Source organism: Pseudopodoces humilis, chromosome 7 (genome assembly GCF_049639895.1).
Source record: "Pseudopodoces humilis isolate 2021_Gansu_Grassland_sample_001 chromosome 7, ASM4963989v1, whole genome shotgun sequence".
NCBI lineage: Eukaryota > Metazoa > Chordata > Aves > Passeriformes > Paridae > Pseudopodoces > Pseudopodoces humilis.
Window position 1 is genome coordinate 44,463,547 of NC_142206.1, and position 17,327 is coordinate 44,480,873.

Genomic DNA, 17,327 nt, shown 5'->3' on the forward strand with positions numbered 1-17,327 from the left:
CCTTCCCTTCCCTTCCCTTCCCTTCCCTTCCCTTCCCGCACCTTCCCGCACCTTCCCTTCCCGCACCTTCCCGCACCTTCCCGCACCTTCCCGCACCTTCCCGCACCTTCCCGCACCTTCCCTTCCCTTCCCGCACCTTCCCTTCCCGCACCTTCCCGCACCTTCCCTTCCCGCACCTTCCCTTCCCTTCCCGCACCTTCCCTTCCCTTCCCGCACCTTCCCTTCCCTTCCCTTCCCTTCCCGCACCTTCCCTTCCCGCACCTTCCCGCACCTTCCCGCACCTTCCCTTCCCGCACCTTCCCGCACCTTCCCGCACCTTCCCGCACCTTCCCGCACCTTCCCGCACCTTCCCGCACCTTCCCGCACCTTCCCTTCCCATTTTAGGACATGACAGAATTCTCAGACTTCTCCTGTAGAGCTTTCCCCCCACTAAGAAAGCTGCAGTTCATAAAATTCAGTGTGCATCCCAAAATTTTTTAGACAAATATCAGATGTCATAAAACCTTGAGAGTATGTGTCAGTGGATTCATGAGAATCCAAGTAGCTATAAGGAAATATTTTTCTGCCTAAGGAGGAGACGGTGCAGGGAGTTGTGTGATGAGGTCCATCATGTTGGTGGGCAGCTACACTTCAGTGGAAGGAGGTTTGAATCAAATAAGCAAAGACCCACTTGATTCTGAAACGGACAGAAATTCATCTAGCCTTGAAGATCATCTTAATAGTTTTCCTAAATTTTTATATGCACTGCATTCATCCCACTTTCTTGTTACTTTTATGAAACACAAGTGATAAACTTGCTTTATTGCTCTTCAGAGGTACTTTTGCGTCCAATTAGTTTGGTACTACAGTTTGCTCTAATTAGCCTGGAAATCCAAATCATAGTTAATTACACTGTACACCATTCGAGAGGCTGGAAATAATTAAATATGTTTTTATTACTCAACTGGCCTGGAAAAACTATATACATTTCAAGCACTAGTCCTGAAATGCTCTTTCAGATGTTGGCAGTCAGTTACAACAAAACTTTCAAAAAAGCCTGAATATGTTATTGGAAATACACAGCAAAGATTCAAAACAATGAGCAGTATGAAGTAATGTAAAATTTACTTTTTTCTTAAAGGAACTATATATCTCTGTGGAACATCAAACAAAACAAAAAATAACCCCAGGAGACTGTGTGAAAATAAAAATTTAATAGCTTTAAAAAATACTTAACATAAACAATGGTTTATAAGCAGTGAAGTTAATTGAAACTATAAATACTGAAAACTTTGAAAATCAATCCAGAAAATTTTTTTTCAGATTTGTCAAGTAATTAAAATTCAAAAGTTTCACTATGAAATAGTGCACTGTGGTATCTGAACAGGAGATTATCTTTGTTAAACAACTTCATTTTTGATACTCCTAAATGTCCTCTCATTCAGCTGGAGTTTTATTTTTACCAAAGTCCTGTGTCTACAAAGGATTTAGGTGATTTTAAAAAATGTGTGCTCAGGCTCCCTTGGAGGGAGCATTCAGACAGCCAGGGCCCTCAGAGCAGCGCAACTAAAAGGCAAGCGTGGGGGCTGGAAGCACCCAGTGCTCCCCAGCTTGGCAATCAATAGACAATAATTAGCCAAGAGGGAGCCTCTGTGGTGAGGAACGTGTCAGAAATGTCACTCACGCCTATGTCCCAGTGGCACACACCTGCCATGTCTCACCTCCAGCCCTGAGCATCCTCCTGAAGGGAAAATCAGCTTGTTGTTCTCTCTGAATCACAGAAAGGGTTAGGCTGGGGGGGACCATGGTGGGGTCATCTGGTCCAACCTCACTGTCCTTACACTGAGGTGGGCAGATTTCATGTTTTACTTTAAAAATAACCAGCAGAACCAGGAAAGCTCCTCAGTTTGGACAGCCAGCTCTGTCCTGAATTGCCTGAGATGGATACATACGACCTCCTCAGTTGGTCTGTGCACCTCTACTGCAGGTGCACCAAGCTTTGGACACTTTGAGAGAGCCCCTTGCAGAATTATCACTCTTTTACACGAAATCTGAATCAAACTATAAAGAGGCATTAGAAAATCAACTCTTAGAGCTGTGGAGAGGCTGGAAGTTCCATTTTGGGAAAAAAAAAGTCAATGCATAACAAATCTTCCAGACTCCAAACCCTCCAGGAAGGTAAGTTTTAACAAGGTGAAATAAGGAAGGGAAAATTCCTGTGCCTTGTTAAACTTTTAAAGTAGTGTAATTTACAGAGTGGGGGAAAAAAACTACAATAGAAATAGAAAATGTGAGTAGTAAAATCAACAGCGAAACTTAATTGTTATGAAAATGGTAAAATGAGATATTTTAGCATTGTGGTGATGGTTTTTCTACCTCAAATGAAATTTTGCAAATTGCATCCCATATATAAGAAATGTAATTTTGGAAGAATCATTAATTTCAGCCAAATATGATCCTCTCAAGATTTCTTTTACCTGGACTATTTCTTAGCTCTTTCAAGAGAATCATTCTGTGAAACCAGGAGATATGCTTATTGTGAACATCAGCAGGAAATAGTTTGCTTCAGCTTGCCTTTACAAAAGAAGCAAATCAGATACAAAATGTATTGTTCATGGATTTGTGAATTCTAAATAATCATTCCTTTTTAAAGCTGAGACAAATGAAGTTTATCCATGTTAGAAAATATTTTTCTGTTTAAAAACGTTATTTGCATGATCTGACTTTTTCTCATGACTTGACAGCTATATTAAACAAGGAGAAAATTAAACCTGAAAGAAATATTCCTTCATTGTTGTAATTTAAACTTCAACCAGTAACAAATTCAGAAGTCAACAATGAAATATATTCAACCTAAAACAATATAAAGATTAGAAGAGGCATTTTTTTCTGCTCATTATGTTAATTTAAATTTGTAAGCATGATTGCTTCAAATTATTGACTTACACAAATTAAATGCATTTTTACTTAATTGAAGACATTCATGAGCCACCAAATTCTTTTTTGAGATTATGCAAGGACACAAAAAAGTTTAAATTTTTGTTTCTATTCTACTGCAACTAAAGTGAAGCTGTGTAAAAGCCTTCTGAACCAAACCAAGCAAGTTTTGGTTCGTATGTGAAAGCAAAATGCCTTAAGGATGATATGGTTACCTGTAAATACTTTTGTTTCCTTCTGCAGTTGAAATAGACATCTGTGGTGAAGAGGTACGTAGGATCTAACTGAAAAGCCCATGGAACTCATTGTTTTCATTGACCTCAAAGGGTCAGTGCAGACTGATGGCCTAAGCTGTTGATATGCAACTGTGTTTGCTTTCACATGCCCATTTATAGCTATAAGAACGTGCAATAGAATGTGCAGAAGCTGCTTTACCTTTAAATGGAATATGGAGCAGCTACATACAAACACATTTATATGTACTGAATATATATCAGCTGTTATTTCTCCTCCCATTGATATATAACAGAATTAATAGAAAAAAATTGAGAAGATAGTATTATTATTGTAGATTTTCTATCTGAATAATGATGATGTGATTTATCATAGCAAAACCATTAAATATGTTATTTGGTGATTTCCTCTCAAAATGATAACTTAACTTGACAGCAATGCTAGATGAGCTAGGTAGAATAAAAATCACCCCATTGCATTTGTTTCTGTCATATTATATTTAAAAAAACCTGCAAGTGACAAGAGAAATAAAAGGCTATCAGGTTCTAATTGCTTCTGCACTGAAGGCACTTAACAAAACTTGCAACTTCCTGACCTAGTCCAGTCATGTCAAGCACAGCTGATTGGCACCTTTACTGAATGTCCACATTTCCCTTAATGTAAGGAAAATGAGGGTAAATTGAACATCACATTAACACATTCTAGTCCAGCAGCTCTATGCAAAGTTGAGAACTTCAGGAAGAGGTTTATAATTTGACCTCAGGCTGCAGGTCAGAAATTTTTACCTTCCTTGGAGCCAACAGAGTCCATGAACCAAAGGAAATTTATGACACAAAGTTGGAGATAAACAACACAACTTTAACACTTCAGTCCTAAAAGAGCATTTTTCAACTCTTTTTTTACTCTTAAATGTAAATAACAATCACATAAATTTCCATCTCTTTTTTTTTGCTCTGTGTGAGGTTTAGGCTAACAGACTTTTCACTGTTTGCTGGGAGACTGAATATAGTGTTATTGATTTCAAGCAGTTTGGAGGATGAGAGACTGCTGAACTGAGGCCTCTGCAACAGCAGAAGGTGGTGTTGGTGTTGTGACAAGTAATACAGTAGCAGCAATTTAATGGAGCATTTCCTTCTGTACATTAGTTAAAAATTAATTTAGAACCTGGGAGCCTGATTGTAATTTCAGGAAAATCAATGTTTAAACACCCACTGAATTGTATAAGTGAGAGATAAACTTCCAAATTATTGACTGCTGCTGCTTATGTCATCTGTTTGCAGTTCAGGTGTCTGGTTTCTTAAGGGATTTTAGCAAGATTCAAAGTCTTTCCTTATCTCAAACACTGAGAAAACTCAGACAGACTCAGACATAATCTGCACCACAGAAGGACCAGTCTGACAAGCCAAGGCGATGCATCACTCCCATGACACTCTGGATTTTATAACACACGGAATTACACTAAATAGCTGATGCTTCACCTTTGCTCTGCCAGCTGTTCAGAGCAAGCAGATCTAGTTCCAACTGTGCTAGATCATCACTGCTTCTCCATACTAATAACAGAAGGATATCTTACCTAGACAAATAGCCATGGCTCCAACTTCTCAGTCATCTCTCAGTCTGCTGGTCTTACAGGACTTCCTCATTTCAGTAGCATGATTACAGACATGATTGCTTAAGGCTAGGAAAAATCAAGATTTTGTAGGAAGAGGAAATATTTGTCATTGAAATGAATGATAGTCTAGCTTTCTGAGACAGAAAGGAAAAGGCTTATTTTTAAGTAAAAAAAAGCCCCAGTTTCTGTGTAACAGCTTGTCTGCTTCTTCCAACTGCAGTTGGTTTAGTTGGTTTCTGATAGTTTAACAAAACTGCTTCTCCTTAAGGGTGGATGGTCACACCTATGTAACACCCAGATTTTTCCAAACAAAATGGTGGAAATATCAGTATAAATATGATCTATAGTAACTAGGACTTTCCAGATGTAATTTGAAATCAAATTTGCACAATTAGAACACCATCTTTAGAGGCAATTAAATCAGTTTTGTTCCTCACATTCTAAATCTAAAAGATTTGTGCTTTAATTTTTTTTTTTATTCAATTCATTTTGGTGTGATATTAAGATTAGGTATGCCCCAGTTTAATAGATCAGAATAGTTCTCTATCAATCACCAGAAAAGGCAGGCTTATTCTTACTAAGAATTTGAAGGAGATTAAATAATTAGCTGCAAAGAGTGAGCAGAAAAGATAATTTCTTTTCAGAGCCGAGCATAATAAAAATTCAGTCACTTTGTTCTACTAAAATATACATCTTGTAAATTTTTCTTTTAGATGACTGGAAGCAAAAAGTTAGGTAAACTGACTGAGGCAAGGAGAATAACAAAATAATCCTAAAGTAAAACATCACAAAAACAATAGGAAGGGATTCTATAATTTTTCAGTGGATTTGGTCCAAAACTCATAATAAAATTTTAAACACAGTCCAATATAAAATAAGCCTAACTTTTGTATTGTCTTATTCTGCATGTTTTACTACTTTACCTGCTACATTTTTTGTGTAATTATATGTTTAAGCATCCTCACCACCAGTATGTTCTTACCTGTAATGACTGCAAATAGATATGAATAGATGTGGGAGGCAAATGAGATTTTCTGTTTTGTAAATAGGCAGTTTGCCTTTTTACTGTTTCTTTTTAACCTTAATTCACTGCAACCTGGCCAACATTTTTCTGACAATCAAAATATTTAGTTTTGCTAAATTTTAGATGTTTGTTCAGGTTTTTTGAACTCCAGAAAAAAGGTAATTTTGTTGGGTAGGACAAAACTTACATGTAGTTTCCAGCTTTCAGGGTTGATCAAGGGAAATGCAAGAGTAGTTCCTCAACAGAACAGCACAGAAACACAGACAAATTTATTAAAGACCTACTTTCTTAGTACAATCTAACAGCTTCCTCTGATCTGAAGTTCAAGGTCTTCCTGAGCAGCAGGTTTTAAGTTATATTTATTAGCCTTTCATAGATTACTCTTCTTTGAGTCTGCTTAATGAGTTTTTTAATTTATGTAAATTTTTGGCATTGGCAAATATTTTAACACCAAGTTGCACAGATTAATTTATTATTTTTTTTTATGTAGGAAAAAACCAAAACATGTTGTTAGGTTTAAGCCTACTATATGAAAATATAATTTGTTTTCCACTGCTTCCTGTATTTAGAGAAGCAGTGAATAATCATTACATATAAACCATGCCTTCCCCAGTCAAATAATGCTGCTTTCGATCTCTGTAATTCCCCCCTTTTTTGTGTCTTTTCTGTTTTGTATAATCTTAATGTATTTGTATGTACTTAATATAGAAACAATTTGTTTCCTCCATAACCCTTGTCTCCTTTCAATGCACTTTTTCTTGTTTACTATATCCCATTTTAGGTTAAAATGACCAGAAATTAATTAAATGTTGAATCTATGGGTACTTAAACAACATATATGGTAATACAATGACTTTTTCCTTTTCAGTCCCAGTCTCTTTCTTAATACTACCTAGCCCTCAAATGATTTACATTTTTTGGGATTTTTTTATATCAGAACTTAACAAGATTAAATATGTCAAGACTTATAAATGATCTCCTTTTCTTTCTAGGGAGAAGATGAGAAAAAAAAAACATAAAAGATTTAAAATTTAAATCTAGAAGATCTTGGATCTTGAAGTAAACAAAAGCTCCAATTTTTTTTTTTTTTTAAGTTTAGAATCTTGCTAGAAACTGAGTAATCTAAATAAATGCAAACAATAAATAAGTACTGTATTAAGTTAATTTATAGAAGAGTAGAGAAAAAACTGTATAAATCTCCCTGTGCAGAATCCTTTCCCTACACTGGCATTTTCTGGCAGACTTTTCCTATTGGTATTGCATTTGGATATATTTTTCAGCAACTGTGATATGTTTAAAATTTAGCTCTAACATAAGAAAGCCTTCAGTTCTCATAGGAAGTTACTGTAAACAATAAACAGGAAATAAAGTGCCTTTCTTGGACTCCAATCTCCAGTTTTGTAGAATGGATCTAGATGATTTACTCATGCCAGCATTCCCATGTCTTTGCTGGGAACAAGCTCTCTACCTCACTACCTTGCTCTCTGGAGCGCTTACACGGCTCCTGTTCTGCCCTTCCCCACCATGGAATTTGCAGCACCAGCCTGTGCACAGGGGAACATCACTCAGGGTAGCAGAGTTGCTCACGTCACCCCCACACACAGCCCAGCCCTGCCTTCCTGGCCATTTGCCTCTCCACACCCAAAAGCAAGGAGGAATCATTGGCCCTCTTGATTAATCATAAATGTGGCTCCTATTTTTGAAATAACTGCTGCTTTTAAAAGGATTTTTTTCCTTCAAAGTCTCACTCTGAACACTCTATGTGAATCCTATTTTCATTAATGATATTTTAAAAGGACTGTAAATGGCCTTTCCATTCTTATTTGAACCATATATTTAGATTAAAAGAATAAAAAGATTCTTCAATTAAAAATAGAAGGAAATTAGTTAGGTGACACTCAAGAGTTTTATCAGGTCTTCAGTGATGTGTAGAAAGTTAAATATTTGTTTTGCAAAGCAAATTCCACAGCACATTCATCACCACTGCTCAGCTGTATGAGATAAAACTTAGCTGTGGGAGTACAAGGCAGAAGTCAGGGTTCTGGCATGCCATTGAAAAATACAGGAGCTGAATCTCTTTCTGACCTAGAAAATGTCATTTAACTTTAAGCCCTTCACTTACTGGATTTAGACAGACAACAATTCCTGTTACCTCTATCAAAAGGAGCTTGTGGAAATCATGTTTTACCTGGCTAATATGAGGGTGTGCAAAGGAAATGAAGATGTACTATCGTTATCTCTCCACCTCAGGATGTTTAGTCATGTATGGTGATGTGATATGACAGGAGAGCAAATATGGTAAATGTTCATCTGCAATAGTTATTATGATTATTACTTCTGCAGCTAGTAAAGAGCACATTTTAATGCAAACTGAAATGGGACTGACTGCATTTTTGTTTTAATATAGTAGCATAAACTGAAATTGCTGGTAGATTCCAGCTGCTGAGGTGCTGACTTTGTGCTTGACAGCTGTTTCCCTGTTCCTTCCACCATATCACAGCCAGCACTCACACGCCTTTTTCCAGTGAATCTGCCAGATAACACCTACTTTGCTATCATCCCCTTGGAGAGGGTCTCTGCTGTTGCTGGCCACCTAAAGGAAGGACACACACACACACGGAGCTGCTGCAGACAGGGTGTGTTTGAGTTCTGGGCAGACTGAAGTAGATATTTCCCTTGCTCAGTCAGAGTTACCCAGTAAAGATGTTTTATCTCCATATTTCTGAGTGGGAAATCTCTGAAACAGGGGATTGAAGGTCTTAATAGAACAAGCTGGCTTTAGTTTATGTTTATCCTAAAGCCTCAGCCTAAAGTTCCAGCAGCATAAAAGACTATAAAATTCAAATAGGTTATATTTACAGCCACTGTAAGGCCTCTTTACAGTGTGCAAGTGATAGAAACAAGAAGCAGGTATGCCTGCAGAGTACTTTGAAGGGAGCCTTCTTTTATAAATTGGAAAGCATCATAATCTTTCAACCCACTATCTCAAGCAGGTTTTTTTCAGCTGTTCCTCCTTTTGTTGTGAGGAAAGGTTTGGCTGCAATCACTTTACACTTATGGCTGACAAGAATATATGGCACTGCCATCCATGACAATATCCTTACTAACCTAATGAGCATGCTGGGGAGGCTTGCTCTCGCCAGATCCTTCACCGCCCCAAAGGCTGTCAAACCTGTTGTCACTCACATGATTTGGAGTGTAGCAGATCCATCATGGGGGTTGTGTACGTGGGAAGCTGAAAAGTTACAAGAAAAGGGAATAAATTAGGAAAAGAAAAAAAAAAGAAAAAGAAAGAATGTAAAGAGGTATTTCTTAATGGTCGTATACAATAAATTATAAACAGTGATTCACAGCTTTCTAAAACTCTCTGGTAAAGAAACTGTAAATTCTGTTGTAATGAACAGTTATGCTTCTAGCTTTAACTTCCTTAGGCCAGACTTGAAATTCTTTATTTAGTCATTAATGCAGGTTTTGAAACTGATATGTTTTTTTTACTTTACTCCAGATAAAGAATTGTAAATTTGGCCTTTAGTGTCTGTATGATTCATTCCAGCAATGTCAAACTGAAATCTTTAATGTTTGGGTTTGATAACCTATTGTATACAAGCAATTTATCAAAAGTGTTATTAAGTTAAAGGCTAGCTGATTACAAAAGATTTTTCTCTTTGATTTACCAAAAGTGACATAACAACCAAACACACATTCTCTGTTGTGTGCTATTCATCTATATAACAATTTTATCTCAAAAAAGGGAACAGAAAAGGGATAAATAGGTCAGACACTCTGAGCTCTACTTTCCCATCAAAAGTTAAACCAAAGTGTTGCATATGGAATGAAGAAGTGCTCATGTAAATCTCTGGCATGACAGACTTTAATCTCTTCTCACCAAAATCATTTCAAATTAGAGGGCAGCCCAGGAAAGCCAGCACTCCAGTATCAAAGAGTACGGAAGAAAGCCACTCCCAGAGTCCTAGTTATGTAAAATGCAATGTGCTGTTTAGAAGCCTCACCCTTAGAGGAAATCTGATATGTATAAATTAACTTTCCTAAGAGAAAAGAACCTTGATAACTCTGTCAAGGAGGGCTGTAGATCTGGATGTTGGAAAAAGGAAGCAAGGGTGGCTGTAGCACCACAGTGCAGTGGTTCACACTTTATGTTTAACCAAACCTATTTTAAGTTTCTTAAACAAGGATATGAAACATCCAGAAGATTGCATGCCCACAAATTGTTAGAAAGGTTACAGAAAAAAAATATAAAGAAGAAGCTGAGGTCTCTTAATTTACCAAGTCACTAAGGTATTAAGGCTCTACTTATAGCCACAATATTCAAACTAAAAATCAGTCATGAATTCTCATTAACTATCTCCAGAACTTGCCCATGGGCTCAGAGCACCAAAGCATTAAGTGTTCTTTCTCTACTAGTGGTATACCTTCTTAACCTTTTGCAGGAGTTCTGCTCCCCCAGTCTTCATTTAAAAGATTCTGATATATATTTTATTCAAGCCTTGCAAGAAAAATCAAGGAAAAGATAACAAAATAAAAATAAACTAGATATGCATCCACAGATTTCCTAAAATTATGTAAAAATTGTATATACTAAGATAATTTTCCTTCAGAAGATATGAAAGCATGATCTTGCCCTTGCTGCCATTAAAGTCAGTGGTCTACTGGACTACAAATACGTCATAAAGTGCCTGTAACCTTATCTTTCTGTACCACTGGTTTTGTGCTGCAGCTGATTTCAGGCAAGTCAATCCTATTTCTGGCCATATTGAGTTAAGAACTGGGGCCACTGGTGGTAAAACCTAACCAGTTTTGTCCAGTACTTCACTAATGAACTATTCCAAGGGAGAGAACTGGAAGGGAAATTAGAGAGCACTGACTTGAGATAACTACATACAACCAGCTGTCCAGTGAAGCAAAAGCCCTGAGGTATAAAATGGTTAAAATTTCTTGGCTTGGAGAAGAAAGGATATTTGCAGAATGAGATCACACAACCCTCTCTCTGAGCAACAGGTATCCTCCTAGGAAATCTGTGACTATGAAAAGATAGAGCAACACTGAAAAAGCAGGCAACTTTCAGAAGCCCTACCTTAACTATAAATATATAAATAACTATAAAATCTTTCTCTACTGTACTTTTTGTAAACCATAACTCACCAGGTTTTTTCAGTCCTACTTGCAAAATTATGGTGTTATTATTATTAAATGTTGAGCTAATGCTGAGCTAATGTTGAATGCATGCTAGCACAGTTTATGTGGATAATCTCTAGAAGACTCTCTCTGGGAGATAACAGTAACCAAAGTTATATACAGGCAAGCAGGTGAAATAATTTATATAAATATGTTGTATATAATTGTCTCACTCTGCTGAGGTGTTTGATAAATTGATATTTTCTGTCTGTCTCTATCTATGCCACTGTGCCAAAAGGAGCAACATTAGTGTCTAATAGCTATATCCTCAAGGGTACTAAAGCAATTTTCTTCTCTTTTGTACTTCAGAATATAGTCAGAGATATGTAGAGAGGCAGAGTGGCTGATTCCTAAGCTTTGCTTAAAAGTAGTATTCAGATCCTTTTTTTTTACTCATGGGCACAAATAGAAAATTTTCTCTGGAGAAAAGACAGAGCAGAGATGGTTCTTTGGCTATTACTTATAGCTTAGGAGTTCAGCAGCACTAGGAAGAACATTATCTCTATGGGATCAGAAGTTCAGAGCAAAGTTCAAGAGAGCTTTTGCTACACAGAAATTTGGAGCTTATTTCATTCTTTCAGTACTTACTCACTGTCACAAAAACGTGACATGAGAGCAAAGCCATTGTCTGGGTATGGAATAGTGGCTAGAATCCCTGTTTCCATCTATCTGTGTTGTCTCTTACAACTGGTACCCTTTTTAATTGTCCCTGGACCCATAAACTGATATTGCTGTGCTCATAATTAACACGTGGAGAGATGTTAAGCATTGCTCAAAGACACAACGGCAAAATAAAACTTTGCATCCATAGCCACAGCTTATGAAGATTACAAAGATACTGTACTAAGAAGGCTGAAATAAAGATATGAGAAATACACTGGGCACGGAGATTAACCTTTCAGGAGTTTTATAAATGTGTCAAGTCCTCAAATTGAGTTACGAGTTCTCTGTGGAAAAATCCTAATGAACAAATTTATAAATGTATTTCTAACTTCTTCCTGGAATTCATGAATTATTTCTCCATTTTTCACAGATGCAAACACTGGTGAAATGGCTAATGTAGTTTGGTCTATAAAACATAACTGGAAAAATCATTGCTGCAACAGTGCCATATCTCTTTAGTTTTTCTTCCCTCCTTCTCCAAGTTAATTCTCATTAGCTTTACCCCAAAAAGAGAGTTTCAGTGCTCCTGAAACAGCTGTGGCTGTTCCTGTCACAGCATATGCATTGTGCTAGCTGTTGTCTTGCGTGTGTTCTTGGTAAGAGGGTTTTACACTTATCCTGTCATCTTTCTGAGGCAGCTGAAAACATACCAACAGGCAAAAATCAGAGTTCAAATCCAAGTCAAGCCAAACTCCAAACTAATGATTATCTAAAGCAGACAAACAAGGAAAGATGCCACCACTGATATTCATATTATCCCATGTAATCTTATCCAAATAGTCAAGAAGGGAAGGAGAGAAATAAAGAAAGACCTCCTTATATTCTATTTTTTCCCCTTATTAACCTGGATGACTGGGGTACACCCTGGAAACAGAGACAGCATCCCAAATGGATGGCTTCCATGCAGTGCTGTCAGGGTGGGATACCAGGCTACATCAACAGTCAGGCTGTACTCTGGCTTCTGAGATTCTTAACCACAGCTTAAAGTCTGATTTACTTGACTAGCCCACTAATTGTCTTTACATGGAATTCTGAGGCTAAGAAGGAGAGTTTTAATGGTGAAATGTAATGCATTTTATTTTTTGTTTTGCAGATCAGTGTCAAATCCTCTTTTCATTTACTTACTCAGTGATTCCTGAGCATGCAAGTTACTAGATTCATTTAAGGAAATTATTCTTAAGGTTATAATCTTTTCCTGTAGTAACAGAGAGGTCCAAACTTCAGTTTTAAGCATCATAACCTGGACCAAAGAAAACCAAAATGTGATCATAGAATCATACAGTAATTTGGGATAGAAAGGACATTGAGAGTTCACCACTCTATTCTTGCTGTGAAATCAGTGTTCTTGTAGGGAGTCAGTGACTGACATAAGGGGGGATTAGTCTGTGGTGCTGTACATGTGAGATCTTTTGTTGAAAGTGCTTTGATCGAGCTTGATTGTTCCTTTTCATTCTGTTTAATAAAACAATACAGATAGAGCTCTCCAAACAATGAAAAATTGCTCTTCTGTGTGCCTAAATGAAAAATACTCCATGGAGTTTTTAATGGGATTAGCTAATGCATATAGAAAATAGATCTTTCCTGAGAACAATGTCATATCTTTCAAGCATATATTACAGGCACAAGGAAAAGGGAGCTGGAGAGAATCATGTTCTTCTCGGTAGTGTATGGTTGTCCTTTGTTGCTTGAGATCTGATGAAAGAAGAAAGGTTCAGCAAGATCATAAGTGGAATGGGCCCAAACCCAAAATACAGGCATCACAGTCTTAGGCACGGAAAAAGATGGAGAGTAGGAAAGTTTGGATATGACAGACCCATTGACTTTCATTTCCTTTGAAACACAGACTTTGTTCTGCTTTTCATTAAAGATCTCAATGAGTATTTCTACTCTGTGAAATGTTCATGAGCTCTCCCTTTGTGTGGGACAGTTGATAACTTCCAATCAATTAGACTAGACCTTGGAAAAGCTCCTCTCTTCCTGGCTTGGTGTGACTCTGCTCTAGGCATTTCCTAAGTAAATGCACCTCATTACACTTCTCTTCATATTGTACCAATAATGACCTTCAGAGTTGAAGCCAAAAACAGCTGGTGAGGTAAAACATTTATACTGCTACAGTGGATTACCTTAGTTCATTCCATAGTATCAAATGTGAATTTATTTGATGAACACAATAGCAAAAAACTTGACCCAAAGGAGACCTGTCAATGAACAGGGAATATGTTGTTTTCAATGCAGGTACTGTCTTAAAATCAGGAATAATTCTGCTTAATATAAAGATTGAGAGAACATAAACTATTCATGAACCAATCAACAAGGTCATAGTGTGAATTGCTCACTGATTCATATGCCATTTTTATTTCGTTTTGCTCTGCATTAGATACCTCTATCTGCTATTTTTAATTCTTGCTTGAGAAAACTGCTCACTCAAATTTCATGTGCTTCCAAAGCCAAATATAGATATGAATTTCTTTGGATTTTAGACATATGTATGGTGTTAAAATTCACAGTGATGCATGTTAGGGAAGGATCCCTGTTCTCTTTTCACACTTCTGACAATCTGGAGCACCTCTTTTTACTTCAGTGAAGATACAGTAGTTTAGTCATAAGAGAATGTGGGTCCTAGATTTTAGTATAGCTTTGTACCTTTGAAGGTGTATTTTTCTTCACCCTAAAAATATGTATCCCCTGAACAAAAACATTATACAACAGTCTGACCTTTAAAACCAAAGAACAAGAACAAAAGGTTGGGATTATGTCAATGTATAAACCTCAGGCATCAGATTTTATAAAATATTTCAAATTCTAAAGGTGCAGAACTACCTTAGAGAAGAGAGGTACCATTTTCATACTGTAGCAATGAATCTGCTCTTTAAAAACACAGGTAAATCAGAATCACAGTCAGTAAGCAACTATGCAATAAACATCTACAATTAGCTATGTACTCTCTTTGTAAAAAAAGGATCTTAGCTCAAACAAGTAGATGGATTTGGCTAATGTTGCACGTTCTTTTATATATAGGAACTTCTTAAATTATAAGGGTAATGCTTGAAGAAAATGCCTAATTTACTCATGCAAGGGCTATTATGGCTTCAACAAAGCAGAAAATCAGTTAATACACTCAAAACCTTGTTGTTCTTAAATTACATAGCATTGCTAAAAGCTATTCAGGTTTAAAATTCTTTCAGTGCCTGATATCAGTGCTGATGAATTTAGTGAAAAACTGTTGAAAATGTTTACTAAAACTGTGGGGAGATGAAGGTGTTCACAAATGGCTTTTAATTTTTTTGTTTGGTGAATTCTTCAAATTTAACTGGTTGAAGTCTGCTAAACAGAAATGAACAAAACCCTCACCCTACAATTCAGATAGAACTTTAGTTAAAACTTCCCTAGAAAATTGATTAAATGAAGCTGGAGAAAGAAAAAGAAAAATTACTGAAATCTAAAAATTACTAAATCTAGGCAATGAATTCTTTACAAAATATTTTTAGGACTTCATTTTACAGGAGTCTGAATCTACTTCCTGAACTCCTATGTTACTATGTGCCAAAGTGGATCTATATCTCCAATGACTGTATGAAATAAATCCCATAATTCTTATTTATTTTCTCTCTTTTTTCATATTAGCTGTGAATCTTAGGGACACAATGCGGTATCCCCAGGTATCCTGTAAATAGAAAAAGTGCAGGAAGACAGAAATATGAAAATGTCTCCTTGTGTACTAAGAAGAACCACGGCAAGAGAAGCATCTCCTTGGGCCACTGCCATTATCCCAGCTCTACAGCTGGCACCAAAACAGCACAGTAACTGGAGACACATAAATATCATAGATAATTATATTCCCTTTAGTTAATTCCAGAACCACTGTCACACTTTTGAAATGTCACAGTGGTGCTGGCAAATCGACACTTGCACTCATTTGACCGTGCTATGAGGAGTTCTCAGGTCAGCCAGGGCTGGCCTGAGCCTGGCCCCCGTCTCACCCTGCCCCAAGCCATCCTGCTGATCTCAGCCACTGGAAGAGCCCCTGTGGGGGCAGACTGCTGCTTCCTTCAACTGCATTTACACACACAAACTCTTTCCAATGCCTTGCTGGTGCACAGAAAATTGTTTCACTGACATTTGCTGCAGCTATCTGCTTTGCTGAGTCAGTTTCCCTTAAAATAAAGATTTGTTCACATGAACATCAGCAGTAAGTCCAAGCGGCCTCACATTCCTTATCCTCTTTAGGGATATACTATGTAAGTGATCTTGCATATTTTCTCTTTCTTCTAAATTTATTCCTTGTACTTCATATTTCTTTTTTAACAAAGAGAAACACAATAAACCCTCATTTCCTCTTTAGTTACAGGATCTCCCAGACTCTTTATTTTTAAACTCAGTACCATATTTAGCCTCAATTATATTTTTTTTTATTTTAAAACACTTGTTTTAAAATATAATGTTGACTATTTTGAAACAGGAACGGGTAGGATATTCCCTTAATTATTAATTAGGTAAATATTTGGGGGTCTTATGGGGTACATGGTTTAACAATGAGCTGGAAATGGACTGTAACTGTAGCCACCAATTAGGCAAATTTTTTGATGACTTCATGTCTTTATTATTCAAAGAAGGACTTAATAGATAAGTTAGGTGACATTAATGTTCATTGTTTTAAAATAAATTCTGCTATCTGGGAAGTGTGCATGTGTAAATTCAAGGTTGGTTGCAAGATTTTATTTAGAAACAACTGAAAATAAGGATGAAAATTATAATTCTAATAAAGATGAAGCTAGTTGTATAGAAAGTGAGTTGAATTTCTATTGGAACACATGATCATTCTAATATGTAACAAAAAAAATATTTTTTTTGTCTTGACTACAGTTTCAGAAAGCATTAGTTGGATTCAGTCCTGCACCAAAAGCTTTTGGCTCCACTGCAAAATCTTCTTAGTATAAATCGAGACTTGAATGCAAACTGAAATAGCAATTTAATCCTAGAGTAGGTTTACTTATTGTGGTTAGCAACCTATTTACAGTTTAGCTGTGGGAAAAAAAACCAGAATTTAAGAGAACTTATGGTACCTAAAAATTATACCTCATATAATGGCTAAATTCTTTCTGCCTATAAAATTTAACTTTATCAATATCTAATACTAATATACTTAGCAAAAACTTACATATAGATCATACCCGAATGAATACCCTTATCATCTTGTGTAATTAAATATGTAACTAAAATAATGAGTTGATAAGGGCTTTCTATCAAAATGTGCAATAAATAAAAACAAAAAACAGAACAAAACCAAAAAAAAAGAGAAATGAAAAAAGAAAGGAGAAAAGAAAATCTAGTGTTAGATCTTTGAACAAAATGAACAATACTTTCTGAAATATTTTTTTGTCCAGAACAATTGCATTTGTTTTTGCCAGTGAAGCAAAAACTAGATGCACTTTTTTGTTTTGTTGTTTTCACACTTCATCTATATATGCTCCAAAACTTTCCAGAGGAGCCTAGGCTAAAGTCTTCCCAGAGTCTTTACTAGGATAGCTTATATCTCCATTACTTCTCTTTCTTTGTTCTTTATGCTTTATTCTATTATTTTCATAGTACTTCAGATTAATTTGAAACTTGAATCTTGCTTATGTTATAGTCATGATCTAAGGCTAAGTATTTTGGTCAGGTCTTTTTTTTTTTTTTTAATTATTA

At 36.4% G+C, this 17,327-nt stretch overlaps 1 long non-coding RNA gene across 1 annotated transcript in view; it reads right to left on the reverse strand.

Annotated features, from left to right (window-relative positions):
• Positions 1–429: 429 nt before the first annotated feature.
• LOC148184018 (uncharacterized) overlaps positions 430–17,327 on the reverse strand; it is a 38,468-nt gene continuing 21,570 nt past the window's right edge. The window contains exons 2-4 of the long non-coding RNA XR_015772916.1: positions 8,895–9,021; positions 4,724–4,828; positions 430–676 (exon numbers count right to left, since the gene is read on the reverse strand). This is a non-coding gene — a long non-coding RNA (uncharacterized LOC148184018). The remainder of the gene's footprint in view (positions 677–4,723; positions 4,829–8,894; positions 9,022–17,327) is intronic.